This window comes from Argopecten irradians, chromosome 14 (genome assembly GCF_041381155.1).
Source record: "Argopecten irradians isolate NY chromosome 14, Ai_NY, whole genome shotgun sequence".
NCBI classification, from domain to species: Eukaryota; Metazoa; Mollusca; class Bivalvia; order Pectinida; family Pectinidae; genus Argopecten; species Argopecten irradians.
In genome coordinates, this window is record NC_091147.1 from 22,042,633 (window position 1) to 22,056,058 (window position 13,426).

Consider the following 13,426-nt stretch of genomic DNA (forward strand, 5'->3'; position numbering starts at 1 on the left):
AAATCAGAGTCAATCAACGATGAATATTTATCAGGCAGAGAAAGTAATTAAAATGTTAAACGGTTCCTGAAGTACATTGCAAGGTTTTTTGTAACTTTTTCCGAAATTAATGAAAGAATTGTTAAAAGCAAACACTTTGCGTTTTTTAAGCATGTATATGTGCGATGCGAAAACACAATATTGCCAAATTACAGTAAAATTAGTGCATGTTCAAGTTGAAAAATTTGTATTTTGTCTTAATGTTAACGATATAACGAGTATATTTTGTTGAAGACTTTTAATATCATATATCTACTTATCACAACGAGACAAACTACGTTTATACCGAAGACACCCAAAACATCATTTCGTCAGTCATAAGTTTGTCAGTGGCTGGGGATTCCGTACTAAAGTAACATTATGTATACACTTAAAATAAAGGAAACTGTATCGAATAATTTGGTGCATTGACTGTCGGATTTTTCCTGACAAGAACGTTCCAACCTTTCTACAAAACATTTTACACAATACATAGTAATATCAGATGTAGATTTGTCAATGGAGGGTTTAAAATCATGTCAACCCACTAGAATAGTAACTATAAAGAACCAAGACTGTATTTTAAAACTAAGAAATTAACACGGAACGTTATCCAAGAAGAAAGACATCTGTCGCTTTATCGGATGACGATCCGTCAAAATTAAATCTATTTTAGCTGGTTCTTTGTAGAAATTCATTTAAATGACTAACACTTATATTTTCGCAAGACATCGCAATTGAGATTCTCTGAATTCCATGAGCTTATATATCGTATTGTCTCTCTTACATATGCCGCGTTCATCAATCATTCTTACACAAAAGTAGATCTTTGCCATAGCTTCTTTAAATGCTTTAGAGTGTTATCAATCAATTACTTTAATGACAAAATTTCAAACCGTCTGCAGAAAAATTGCTGCATAGGCAGTTTGACAATAAATTCCAGGACCTTTTTATATGTGGTACGCTTTTAATTTATTTTTATGTATATAAGACAAAAACACTTTAATAAAACTGTATAATTCTATGTATATTTGACTTTGTCGAATATTTCGATGATCGCGTATGCGCATTGCTAGGGGCAATTATTGTTATCAGATGCGTTAAAGATTGGGTGTCTTCACTCCAAATCTGATCGGGTGAACATCGCCTGGAACGTTTTAGTACATCGTGGCTTTAACAACCACTTGTCAACATAATTAACTCGTGTTTGAACGCGACACCTAGCGGCCATTTTTGACAGCCCGTCAAGTCCCTGATCATCATTACCGAAGTCTCTTCATGACTTCATTAGTTCATGCCCAAATCTAGTATACCTTATCATAAGTGTTTTGCCTTTCTAAAGTAAGTAAGGTTTGATAGAAAGAATAGCATCATTTTCAATACAACATGTCTATATAGCGTTATGTTTTAACACTTCGGTATTACAATAGCGCTTTGAAATACCCTTCTTTCATAAACCTGAGTATATCAATGTCATCTCATATTATTTTTTTATTAAACTGAATCACAGACAATATAAATTTAATGACGGTGACAAGATATTGCGTTTTGAAGCAAATTAATTTAGATTACACAGGAAATGTTTAATACAAAATATTTTGATTTCAAATTGGGATGAAAAACTGACATCAAAACTGAATACATAAAGGAAAAACAAAGCATCCTAGTTTATATAGACCAAAACAACTAAATCAACTTAAACATTAATACAATAATGACATCATTAAACAAACACACGGAAACAAAACACATATAGGTCATGTCTTATATCCGAGAACCTGGTGATCCGTAAGGATATGCATTGGCTGATTCGTTGATTCATTCCGTGATATAAATCTAGGTCAGATCCACTAGTTTCATTTTTATTCAGAGAAATCCACCAATAAATGTCATTCCAACATAATGTCAGCTTACAATATGTACAATATCCGCGACAGGCCAGTAATACTTCCACAGGGATGTTTGATTTTTATCGTTTGACAACAGGCAATAGTTTATAAATATACTCGGTCGAATAGATGTTATTTATCTAGTTCCTACATTTTGTTTTTGCTTTATCCATGCATACAATGAATATATCAATCTTCAGTTTGATGAAGTAGTCCCCTGTTGTTTTTGGTTCTATTTTTTTATATTTTTTTCTTCAATTCTGAAGATACTAAAGATTCACCATTAAATAAACCAGTTTAAAAGTACATTGCTTCGTCTCTAGAATATCAACTCTAAAGAATCAACAAAGGCATCTTTAAAAGCAAACGCTTCAATTTTAAGACTTTCTTAGAGTACATTTAATCTAAGGACAATGTATTCTGACAGGTTTACGGCTTTGCGAGTGTATCTGATGTGTTCTAAAGTAGATTTGAATAAAAATAAAGAAATATTTATTGAATAACCATGCCGCATATTGCGATTGTTTTATTCCCCCATGACCCTTTTAAAGCATTCTTGTTGCTCATAACACGTCGCGTAAGCGAGGGCGAGACCGGAAGTGGCACGTGCACGTGTTGGCCCACAGGTTGAGCTGCACTTTTACCATTTTAAATCAGACAATGGATTTATCCGTCAATAAAACAAATACGTTTTATTTCCCAAAGAAGGTGCAGAGATTCCATTACTAAGCACAATTGAGTTTAGTCACTATTTGAAACCGTAACCATGCAACCTTTAAAGGCAGTTAAGCATTAGCTAGGGTAAAGATGACATTTTAGATTAGTTACTGTTCAGATGGTGGTCCTGTGGCTTGGGCTTACTAAACACTTATAAACCTGCTGGATTTAAACCCCGCATCTATTTCCTTATATATGAATATACACAGCGGTCGCACGAATCTAGAATCTCTGACGAATGAAACTTTTAAAAAATAGGAAAAAATGTACTGGTTAAGACGGCCTTTGTATCTATAGATTGATGCACTTCCCTCTCAAACTCAACTATGACTACCCAGTTCATTAAATAAACTAATACATTGTCATGTATAAATACACTTAACAACGCTAAATAGTAATTCCATTCATATATCGTAGTCCTGACCAAACAATATGTTTTATCTAAGTAATCGTACACGACTTCCCTCGGGTATGATGGACTGAGTCAACTGGCAGCTGTCACGAACGAAGGTACGGACGAATAAGGAGAGCAAGTATGTTTATTTGTGATCAAATCTTTAACAATGACAGGCGTCGCATTTTAGATACCATGTATTGTCTCACAAAGCTATGCTACAGAGAGTTTCTAAATACGATCGGTCTCTACCATCAGTTTATTTGTCAGTCATCGTCAACATTCATTAACATGCCTCTGTTGTGAATCTTTAACATCTTTATCCTGGCAGATCCATCCGGATACTACCATAGCCTTCAATGACAATTACATAATGCAATCCGCCCTAATGTTTACAAAACAATGAACTAGATGGCATCTGAGTGGATATTCGAACTGTCAATTCGACATGTTTTAGTATTTGAGTCACTTTCTTCCTGAAATTCTTTCTAATTATCTATCCTTGAATAACCTGGTTTATCACTATTTTGTAAAAATTTACTCAAATAAGGATATTATGCTTTGCGTTATTACTCGTTACCTGACCTAGCGAAAACAGCGCAACAAGTTCACTAAGCAAATGTCGTCTTTGTGTTTGTAAGACCATCACTGATGATGTCACATTATAATCTGTCGGTGTTTTTTTTCCTCTGGAACTCTGGTTTTTCTAGGTTGAAAAGAACATTTCTAGTTCTTAGGTAGTTTGGCTGTTAATAAGACGTTACACTGTAGATGACCTTGACCTTTGATACCCTTAATCATGTTGTTCCGCTATTGTTATTAACAGCGGCAAACAGATACCCAGCATTGCGTTTATGTAAGTCCAATTGCATTAGCTCCAATAAACATCAGCTAGGCCTGGCATTGTTAAAGAAAGTAATCAGTTATTGCTAATGTAATCAGATTAAACTGGTTAAAACAAATATATCATCAAGGGAGACAACTCCAAGGTTAGTAGACAGATGAAAACCTCAGTCGGAATTAATAACATTGCCATTACATGAGCGTTTCTGGGTTGATGGATGCAAGATACCAGACAACTGTCAGCGGGTTGAACCATTACAGCGAGGTATCACAATATCACTTAGGACGGGAGGAGTGTCAAAACTAATAAAAGCAGATTTTAAACAAAAATATTTATAGATTTTCATTTCATTACAATAATATTTATAGATTTTCATTTCATTACAATAGGATCTGACAAATGTAAAAAATGATAAAAGAGATGTCCTTTAAGAAATATCTGCCTTGTACAATATTTGAATAAACATACCACTCGTTTTGATTCATTTTCATCTGATTTTGTGGAAGGATTAAACTTACAAATACAGAAAAAACGTTACAAATGGTATGTGACACTGTGAACAGGCCTATATCATACATACAGGCATACTGCTGTGTCCACTATGGACTTAACTTGGGATTAGCTATAGGAGGAGGAGGGGTGGAGCATCGCACGTGTACGCACGTGACTGAAGCCACTATAACAAATTGGATCGGCAGGACTATATGTTTCGCTTAATTGGATATGTAGAGATCGAACCATCGGTTAATTTTCCCATTGTAATTAAAACTCGTTTATAAACAAGGGTAACAAAAGATTACCGTAAAATTTGGTCCTGTTTTCGGCACTGGTCCAAAATTCGAGATGAAAATGACAACTGATTATTATTAGATGTTTATTGCTTTTACGTTTAACACAATCTAAAAGCTTGGCATCTAATGGTATAGTACCAGATGTGATTATACAGAGAACTGGAGGTAATGATGCGGTATTTAGACTAACACGGCCATGACTATCCTGTAAAAACCTCTTTAGGGTTGTTAATTGTAACTGTTGGATCCGTTTAACAGAGTGAAATGAGAATCCTCATCATCCTCATCAGGAATTACTCAACTGTAATACGTCTAGGAGGGGGCATAGGATAAAGATCATCACCATTGCAATTACAGCTTTGGGCAAGACCATGCACACTCAGAGAAGCCCTTTAGTTCGACATAAAGATGTCATTAGGAATCACCGAGCTTATGCTAAAATGACAAACGCCTTTGTTTGTTAGTGGTATTAGTGCCCATAATGATACCATCGCGTTGTTTAGTGTAACACGACTAAGAGATAAAAAGACGCCTGTAGGAGCATACGATTCATTTATGCTTCTTCTTTGTTCATATTGTCTTATTCGGTGAAAGAAGCACCATATTTCAAGCATTCCTTTGAACAAATACTAATATTACGAACATACTTGCAAGGTGATAATATGATTTCAAATCCAAATAAAGCTTATTTTTATCAGCAAGTGCTTGATGAAATTTATTCTGAATCAATATCTATTAAATGCTTGTAAAACTGGTAGGTTGGTGAAATCCAATATACACATTACGTCGATTTAAGAAATTTTAAGATAAATATTCAGTAATTAGAATTCTTAAAAGAAATTAATGTTTTTCTTTCACTGTACGATAATTTGATACAGGTTTAGTATACTTCATATACACAAAGACCTTGAAGATAATTCAGACAGTTTTATTTAACACTCCGAATGAATTGTATTTTAATGTTAGTAATAACAGTTATAGCTTACAAATGGCTACAAACTAAGTGAAATCGTCTCGCGAATGCACTAATCTTGTTACTGAATTTTAAACCATTACGGATCCAATTGAATATATCACGGTCGATTTAAATTAATTAAAATATATTGATGTCTTGGAATTAGCTTGTTAATTATTTAATACTGCTAAATGAGTTCTTACGTTGTGTATGTCTCATGTATAATCACGTTTGAGATATGAACTATTCTGAAGTAGACATTCATTTACATTTCTGGCCTGTCCCTTTATGCTGACTTAGATCTGTCATTACCTTGTAAAAACAACACTGCTTCGTTAAAGTAATAATTGGTATTTTCGTTATTTTTGTTTGTATTTGTCTATATATAGATACGTTCTCTACTACAGCCATGTTTTACTAACATTTTGTCACAGTTTGCTTTCAAAAGTAATGAAACAGAGTATTCGATAGACAATTAAACTTACTTTATCATATCTTGTGACTTTAACGTCTTCATGTAAAACAGTTACACTTACTCTGAAATTATTATTTGAAGCTCAGCGTACCATTTACACTATTATAATCTTAGAGAAGCAATATGGATGTGAAACATAAGATAAGATAAGACAAGGAGAAACGTATATTGTCAACGTAAAAAAAACACAGATGTTTGTTTCCTTTCTGCGCCTTTACATATCTGGTATAAATGTACATGACACAATCCATTTTAACAGGAGTCAGAGAACCGTAATAATGGTCTATATATCATCTACCAAAGTGATCGAAATCGCACGCTAACCCACAGGTATGTATTAGACCTATATTTCGGAGCATTTACCAGCCAGATAAATGTGATGGGGGTTGTATTATAAGTGTATAACAACACTTTTTCTCTATGCTAATGTCACAGTTTAACACCGATAAGGAACAACCGTCAAATTAAAAGGCCATTTGCTGTCAATAATTGTATGTAACAACCTGAAGACCCCTGTCGCTTACTTATAAGCCTTTACTAATGCGTAAAGGGTGTTTAGTTGTCGGTAAAAGGCTCTCGGCTCACGAACGTACGTAATTGAAAGTTATTTTCTCCCCTGCCTTCTATTTAAACCCGAGGCAGCTACGCTTGAGTTAACAGAAAGTCCCTATGTTATTTTGATGAAAACATGAACTTAACGCTTCGATAAACACAAATATCTCAAATATCAATCATATTGGTATTTGGGTCAGATATATTGGTGTGTGAATAATATTAAGTATACTCTGTCTCAGTGATTTCAATATACATAATGCATTCCCTATTGATGGTTTGGAATGAGTGGTTCAGGGACTAAACTATTACTAATTTAGTAATTTGACAGGACATATTTCACATAGCTTAACTAGTTTTGCAATGGGTTAACCTTTTTAGTTCCACCATAAATTCATTCAATATATCTCCTAGATATGATCGATTTTGAGGTCAAATATATATTTTTGTACATTGAAGTGATTCTATCTTCTCTACTTATTCATCAATATCAGATGTATTGGCGATGGAGTCATCTCAAATGATCTGATAATCCTAAATATCTTGCAGTGATTCAATGAAACAGCACATAAGAACAGTGGTGTATAGAGCCACTTCTCCGGAAATAATTCTACGGTTCCGGACCTACAATTTTCTCTAACTACTGACCTCCGGTGACGGATATGGCTGCCAAACGAGTGACACATTCGATTGTCCGTATGGATCGCGTTCCTGATTCCTCAATTATCATCAAGCACACTGTTTCAAAACACAGGGTCGCTACACTTTAATTACATATTGCGCAATAACCGTTAAATCAACGCACACACATAACTGTGTTGACTGTGTGTTATAGATTATAATTATATTGTGATTTTGTCACTATCGCTGCGATAATATATTCGTATTTTATCTTGCGTTGTTTTTGTTTGTTGATTTTGGCTTCGGTTGAAGAAATATCAAATATGTGCTCATTTACTTATTGAAATAGATATTATGAATTATTGCAAATAATAAAAAAACGTAGACTCATTGTATGGAAAAGTAATGATTTTTCAGAAGTGAACTGTGTTTTAAGAAACATCATGTGAGGATATCGGCTGTATTATATCCTTTCGTTAAAGATAAATTGAAAACTGTTCTATATATATACAGCAAACAGCTTCCATCGAGACTGAGATACGCTTCCGACGACAGGTTTATGCAAAACAATTTACATTTCAGCGCATTTTTCTGGAACGAATTTTGACAATTTTATTGGATAAAGTCTAAAACTACTGGATTTCCTAGTACTTATGGCTGTGGGTTCGTGATAAGAACAATTTCACAGAAGACATTTATTTTGCATAATAACATCCTGTCCTAATCCTGGAGGCGGCTCGGCAGAGATGCACAATTTACTTTCGTGACTTGGGCTACATCCTGTGACGGCCTGGCGCAACAGAACAGTTACAGAAACACTTGTATAGAATTCATTTTCTGACATATTAGACAGCGTGCTGATGTACTAAATAAAATACGTCCCACACACCACGTAGCTCCTCTGTCTTGTTTATGTCCCAAGCGCCATCTACATGGTGACGTCATCTTACTCATAAACGTATTGGTTTTTGTTAACAATGGACAATATATTTCAAATTATCGATAATTTACATCAATTCGGTGTTAAACATTCAATGTCAAAGCCTTCTAATGCCAGTTTACTTCTATGAATCGAGTTCCATGCATAGCGTCCATATAAAATTTAAGCAACTTTACTATACCTATCTGCTCCAGTCATTTATTGCGACTAAGATTTCAAGAACCTATTTGATTGAATACATACAGTTGTAAAGTAAAATTCCCTTCACATTTGAAAGTATTAAGATTTGAGTTTCATCCTCAGGTGTTAATGAGATGCAATTGAAGTTTTGTGAACACTTACCTGAGATATCCTGTATTAATCACTGTCTGTCCATTGATCCCTTGCTTATCGTGTTGCTCCTGCTTTTACCCTGCAAAAATCAAGAGAAAATTCTAGATAATATTAAATGCTTGCTAAAAAGAAGTAATGCTCTAGACATTTAATTAGAATCATAATCTTTTTTATACATCGATAACGAAACCATCAAGCTATACAACTTGTATTGATATCTATTGATAGTCTAGATAGGTTTGTGCTATACATGTAACGGATCGAACCCGGCCGGTTAGGTGAAATGTAAATAACTTAACCGTTATGCCAACCGATCATCCAAATTCCATATTATATTAATAGGACAAAGATCAGATGTACTATTACCGGGCATAAAGAATAATTAGAGGAGGAACAGAATTTGATGACGAATGTTAATTTATCTGAACATTAAATATACATGTAGTAACCATCCGCGTTTTGTAGTAGAAATGACATGTAGTGGTAAAAAGGTTTTTGGGTTTTTTTTCGAAAAAAAGCATTTGTTTTCAATCTAGCCTTATGTGATCTGTGACATTTATATCGAATTGTCGATGTGATATATCCCTCATCTCAAGGTCTGGTTACACCTTCGGGATATTCGAGATTATATACTGTCATGTTTATCGACTGGTATCCAAGGTTACGTAACAAAAACCTTACGAAATGCTGTCAGAAATCGTTAATATTACTACACGAAATAAATCCGTAGATTTGAGATGGTTTTACCAGATGAGATATGCTGCCATTGTTTGTATCGGATATTGAAAATGGAGATTACCACCCTACAGGAGAAATTGTACTGTGAATTAGATAAAGCAATAACACTTTATCGCCGAGTTTTGATTATAGTATTATCGATAATTATCACGTTACACTTATTGGATTGAGAGTCCGTGTGTGTTTCATAGTAATTAGGGATTTTGATTGCTGGGAAATATCCAGATATCAGTATTACCCTTTTGTAACACAATACATAGATTGAGATAACAGTAGACATTGTATAGAGACATTGCCCACTAGGTCAAGAAGCCTAGGTATATATATTTTAGTACAGATACGTATTGTAATATTTCATTAGAAAGTGATGCATATTTACAAACATGTATATGATTTCTGCATACAAACATGTATTTCAAATAATGAATTAGGGCGATAATAAGACGGGTTTGAGTGATACGGTGGTAAATTATGGCCGTATGATTGTGAGACAGATTGATGAGTAAAAACACAAAACACAAAATACAATCAAATCAATCCTTAAAACTCATTATTCTATAGTTAATATATTTGAATAATCTTTTTAATAGTTTGTTCTTGTTAATAGTATTATTTTTAATTTCAAATGTATTTATTCACTACTATTTCTTTTTAATCATTACATGTACATCATTGTGTCAGCCAATCAGAAGCTATGTTACAAACGGCAACGTCATTTTTTTCCTTTTATGGGCAATAGGAGTAATGGTTATGAGTAATGTTAAGGCAATGAAACAATATTGAGTTACGTCATCTGTACAAGTATACAATAATGATATAAACATGTGGAAATATAGCCTCGAAACCTACCCATAAACCCTTGAAACATGTGAACATGATTCATACCTACAAACTAACGAAATCAACCACATCTTTTTAACTTAATGTGTGATATTGTGGTTTTGTCTCCATGTTTTTTATTCTCTAATGAGCTGATTAAAGATACAAATCTAGCAGATCTCTGTGTACAATAAGCATGTAGCAGAGATAATATATAACAGAAATTCGAGATATTTTTATGACTGAAGTTCTGAAATATTTTTTTAATAAACTTGACTGCTAAAATCATTGAATCGGTAAAGTATTGCCAAGTAAGATATTTTAATGCCAATGTGGTGTCCATTATGATAGTTTTGCCTTTAGTCATATAGGTAAATATATTGCTAAATGCTAAAATGGCTCACATTTTGAAACATGGAAAGAATCAATGAAAAAAAAACGTATCATATCATTTCTAACATGATATAATAAAATGTTTGTTTATTTGATCAAAAAATGTATAATCAATACATTAACGTACCGGTTAATATCAGTTATTTAGATATCAATCACATGTTAAAATTCAATTATATACATTTGGATTTATTTTTGTTAATTAATGATAAATGTTCTGAATAGTCAAAGAACAGTCGATCGTATATTCAGTCATGTCGAAAGAAAGTCAACAAGAGTTCAGTCCAAATCTTATTTCCCTTGTCGTAATTTGTACAACATAGTATTGATGACCTTGCTATAAATAGCTCAAAGTGATCCACCTTTCAGCCGTTAGACTGATTCTGAAACTGATATCGAAATGACCGAGAATGAATCAGCTCCATTGATTGTCCCCTCTGGTAAAAATCTCTAATTGTCGGCGGTGCTATCACCAAAGGCCTGAAGACAGACTTTCCCCTTCATTTTTATTTTATTTTAGTGTTGGAAATATCCCCAATGGTGATCAGATATGTGATAGTGAGATATCGTCGCTGTCGGTGTCCAGCACCATGATGTTCGGAGTTTGTGCAGCGTAGTGGTGAAAGGTGACAAGGTCACCCGCGCCTTGAATTGCTATACTGCGGAAGGCCATATGTCACCAAGACAACAGAGCACAGGTCTGGATAATTTTAACCTGATTAGTGGACATAATCATTGTCGTGTTGTCAGCCACTGTGTCGGTTACATTTGTCACAAAATATTTCCAAAGTCAGCACTCCAAACCGGAAACTACTTGTAGGAGGTAATGTGGGAAGACATCACACTGTCTGTAATCGACTGATTCATCTTCATTACATCTTACAGTCGACACCCGTTCTCTGTTTATTCTGTTAGAACATTTGGTTGTTTGCTTGTAGTTCTTTACGTCTTCACAGTCAATAAGGTTATTGGTATATCGATAGTTCACCTCCGTATTCTTATAAGGGAATGCATGTTAACAATTCACATTTCTGAATCTTAAAGATGCTCAACCGCTGAAAAATGGTATTTTTTCACCATCAAAAACAGGAGCAGACGATTTAGTATTTTCTTCAGTTGCAAAATTACTTACTTTATACCATTACCACCATTGAAACGTTTGAGCTTCTAATTTAACGTCAAGTTAAAAATATAAAAGAAAAATTAATTGCATCCCAAAAAAATCCGTGGCAATATATCCTATTTGGAATGAAGTACTGATCGCGCATGCACCAAAGGCAAAATAAATTATTTTATATATTTTTTTTGTGTTAATTAGACATATATATACATGAATAAACACCAATTATTGTTAAAATGATGGATATCATTTATGCGGTGGAACATCTTTAATTTAAATGATGGAGTGTGATGGACTCGTATCTGATATATTCTACAACGCGTAGGAAACCAGAAATTTAACAGCTTAAAACAATTATTTGTCATTTAGATGCGTTTCAAACCAACAAATCACTTTAACTTAAGTCAGTAAACATCAAGCAAATATTTTATTTTATTGCCAATGTTGTCTATCGATTTCGACATGATCGTATCTTTTAGCTATTGTAAATTGTATTCTTTGTTATTGACAAAATTCTCTCTCATCTATTTGTGTTTCGTATCAGCGTACACATAATGAAAGAATTTAATTGTACTTAATTAAATATGGTAACATTAAGCTCATCTCTGCCCGTTTCTATTGTCATGTAGAATGTTCGATTAACACATAAGTGGATTTCAGTATGGTAAGGGTATTTATAGGCAAGAAAATAGAATTATTTACGAGGATAGATAAAAAGCAACGACAAGAAACTAAAACAAAAAGCTGAAAAATATCAATTTTCTTCAAAGACATCAAAATGAGTTTAAAGTATGGAGACAGTATTTGGTTCATTTAATTATTTGAAGGTTGAAATTCTTACATACATATGAATGTTTTGGGTAGAAAATGACCTCCATTTAACCTTATTGAAAAGGTATCAATCTATATCATCCAGATATTATTCAGAGACTAACAAACATATAACGTTTTAAAGACATTATGTACTAGTTATCACTTGATATCTGAAACAAGAATTCCTTCCATTGTGTTGATAGTTCAATTTATTACGACACGATGGCCTGACAGTGTTGTAAGAGTCTAGAGCACATTGAGATAGTGTCTATATATACAAAGAAGTATTGCGACACGATGGACTGTCGGTACTGTATGAGTCTACAGTTCGCTGAGATACGGTCTATACGAAGATGTATTGTGAGTTATCCTTGTTGACATTTCCTATTACATACTATTCACAGGCTAGTCGAACAATCACCCACTATCAGTATATCTCTTTGGCGTTACACAAGGCTGATAAAAGGCTTTCTCACACAAAGTGCACAATTATATTGCTCCAGGCACTTACTTCATTCCACCGTGGTATTTATTTGGATACAGTTGAGAGATCTTATAAATGAATTGTCTATTTTATCAAATAAAACTTTACGCGGTTTGGATACAAACATTATGATATGGATTGACGGTGCGTTTTAATTTCAAATCAATTTGTATTTAAAACATTGAAACCAATACCAATCGCGTGAGATAAATCATGCATTTGCTCCAGGAATGGATCAGATGACATCTATTTGTACAAAGAGTCGTATTTCGGATAAGATTAGGATATAAAAATAACTTAAATATGTAATATCTGTCAAGTTTAATGGAAATTCGGTGACTCATTTCTTGTCTGATTTTATCAGCGGCTTTGATTGTAGAAAGTCAGTGACAATACATAAAATAACAATTCACGCACATGGTTTATATGACTATATCAAACGACTAGTCCGCCACCCTTCAGGAAGTGTCTTTGGTAACAGACTGCATCGGCAGACTCGACAGATGTTTACTTATAATGGCTCGGCATCT

The 13,426-nt window shown here is 33.8% G+C and overlaps 1 protein-coding gene across 1 annotated transcript in view; it reads right to left on the reverse strand.

The window, feature by feature from the left end:
• The window catches only part of LOC138307511 (protocadherin-15-like), a 76,338-nt gene that overhangs the window by 47,957 nt on the left and 14,955 nt on the right, over window positions 1-13,426 (reverse strand). Inside the window, exon 2 of the mRNA XM_069248299.1 lies at window positions 8,539-8,608. The gene's annotated coding sequence lies outside the window, so the exon portion shown is untranslated. The remainder of the gene's footprint in view (window positions 1-8,538; window positions 8,609-13,426) is intronic.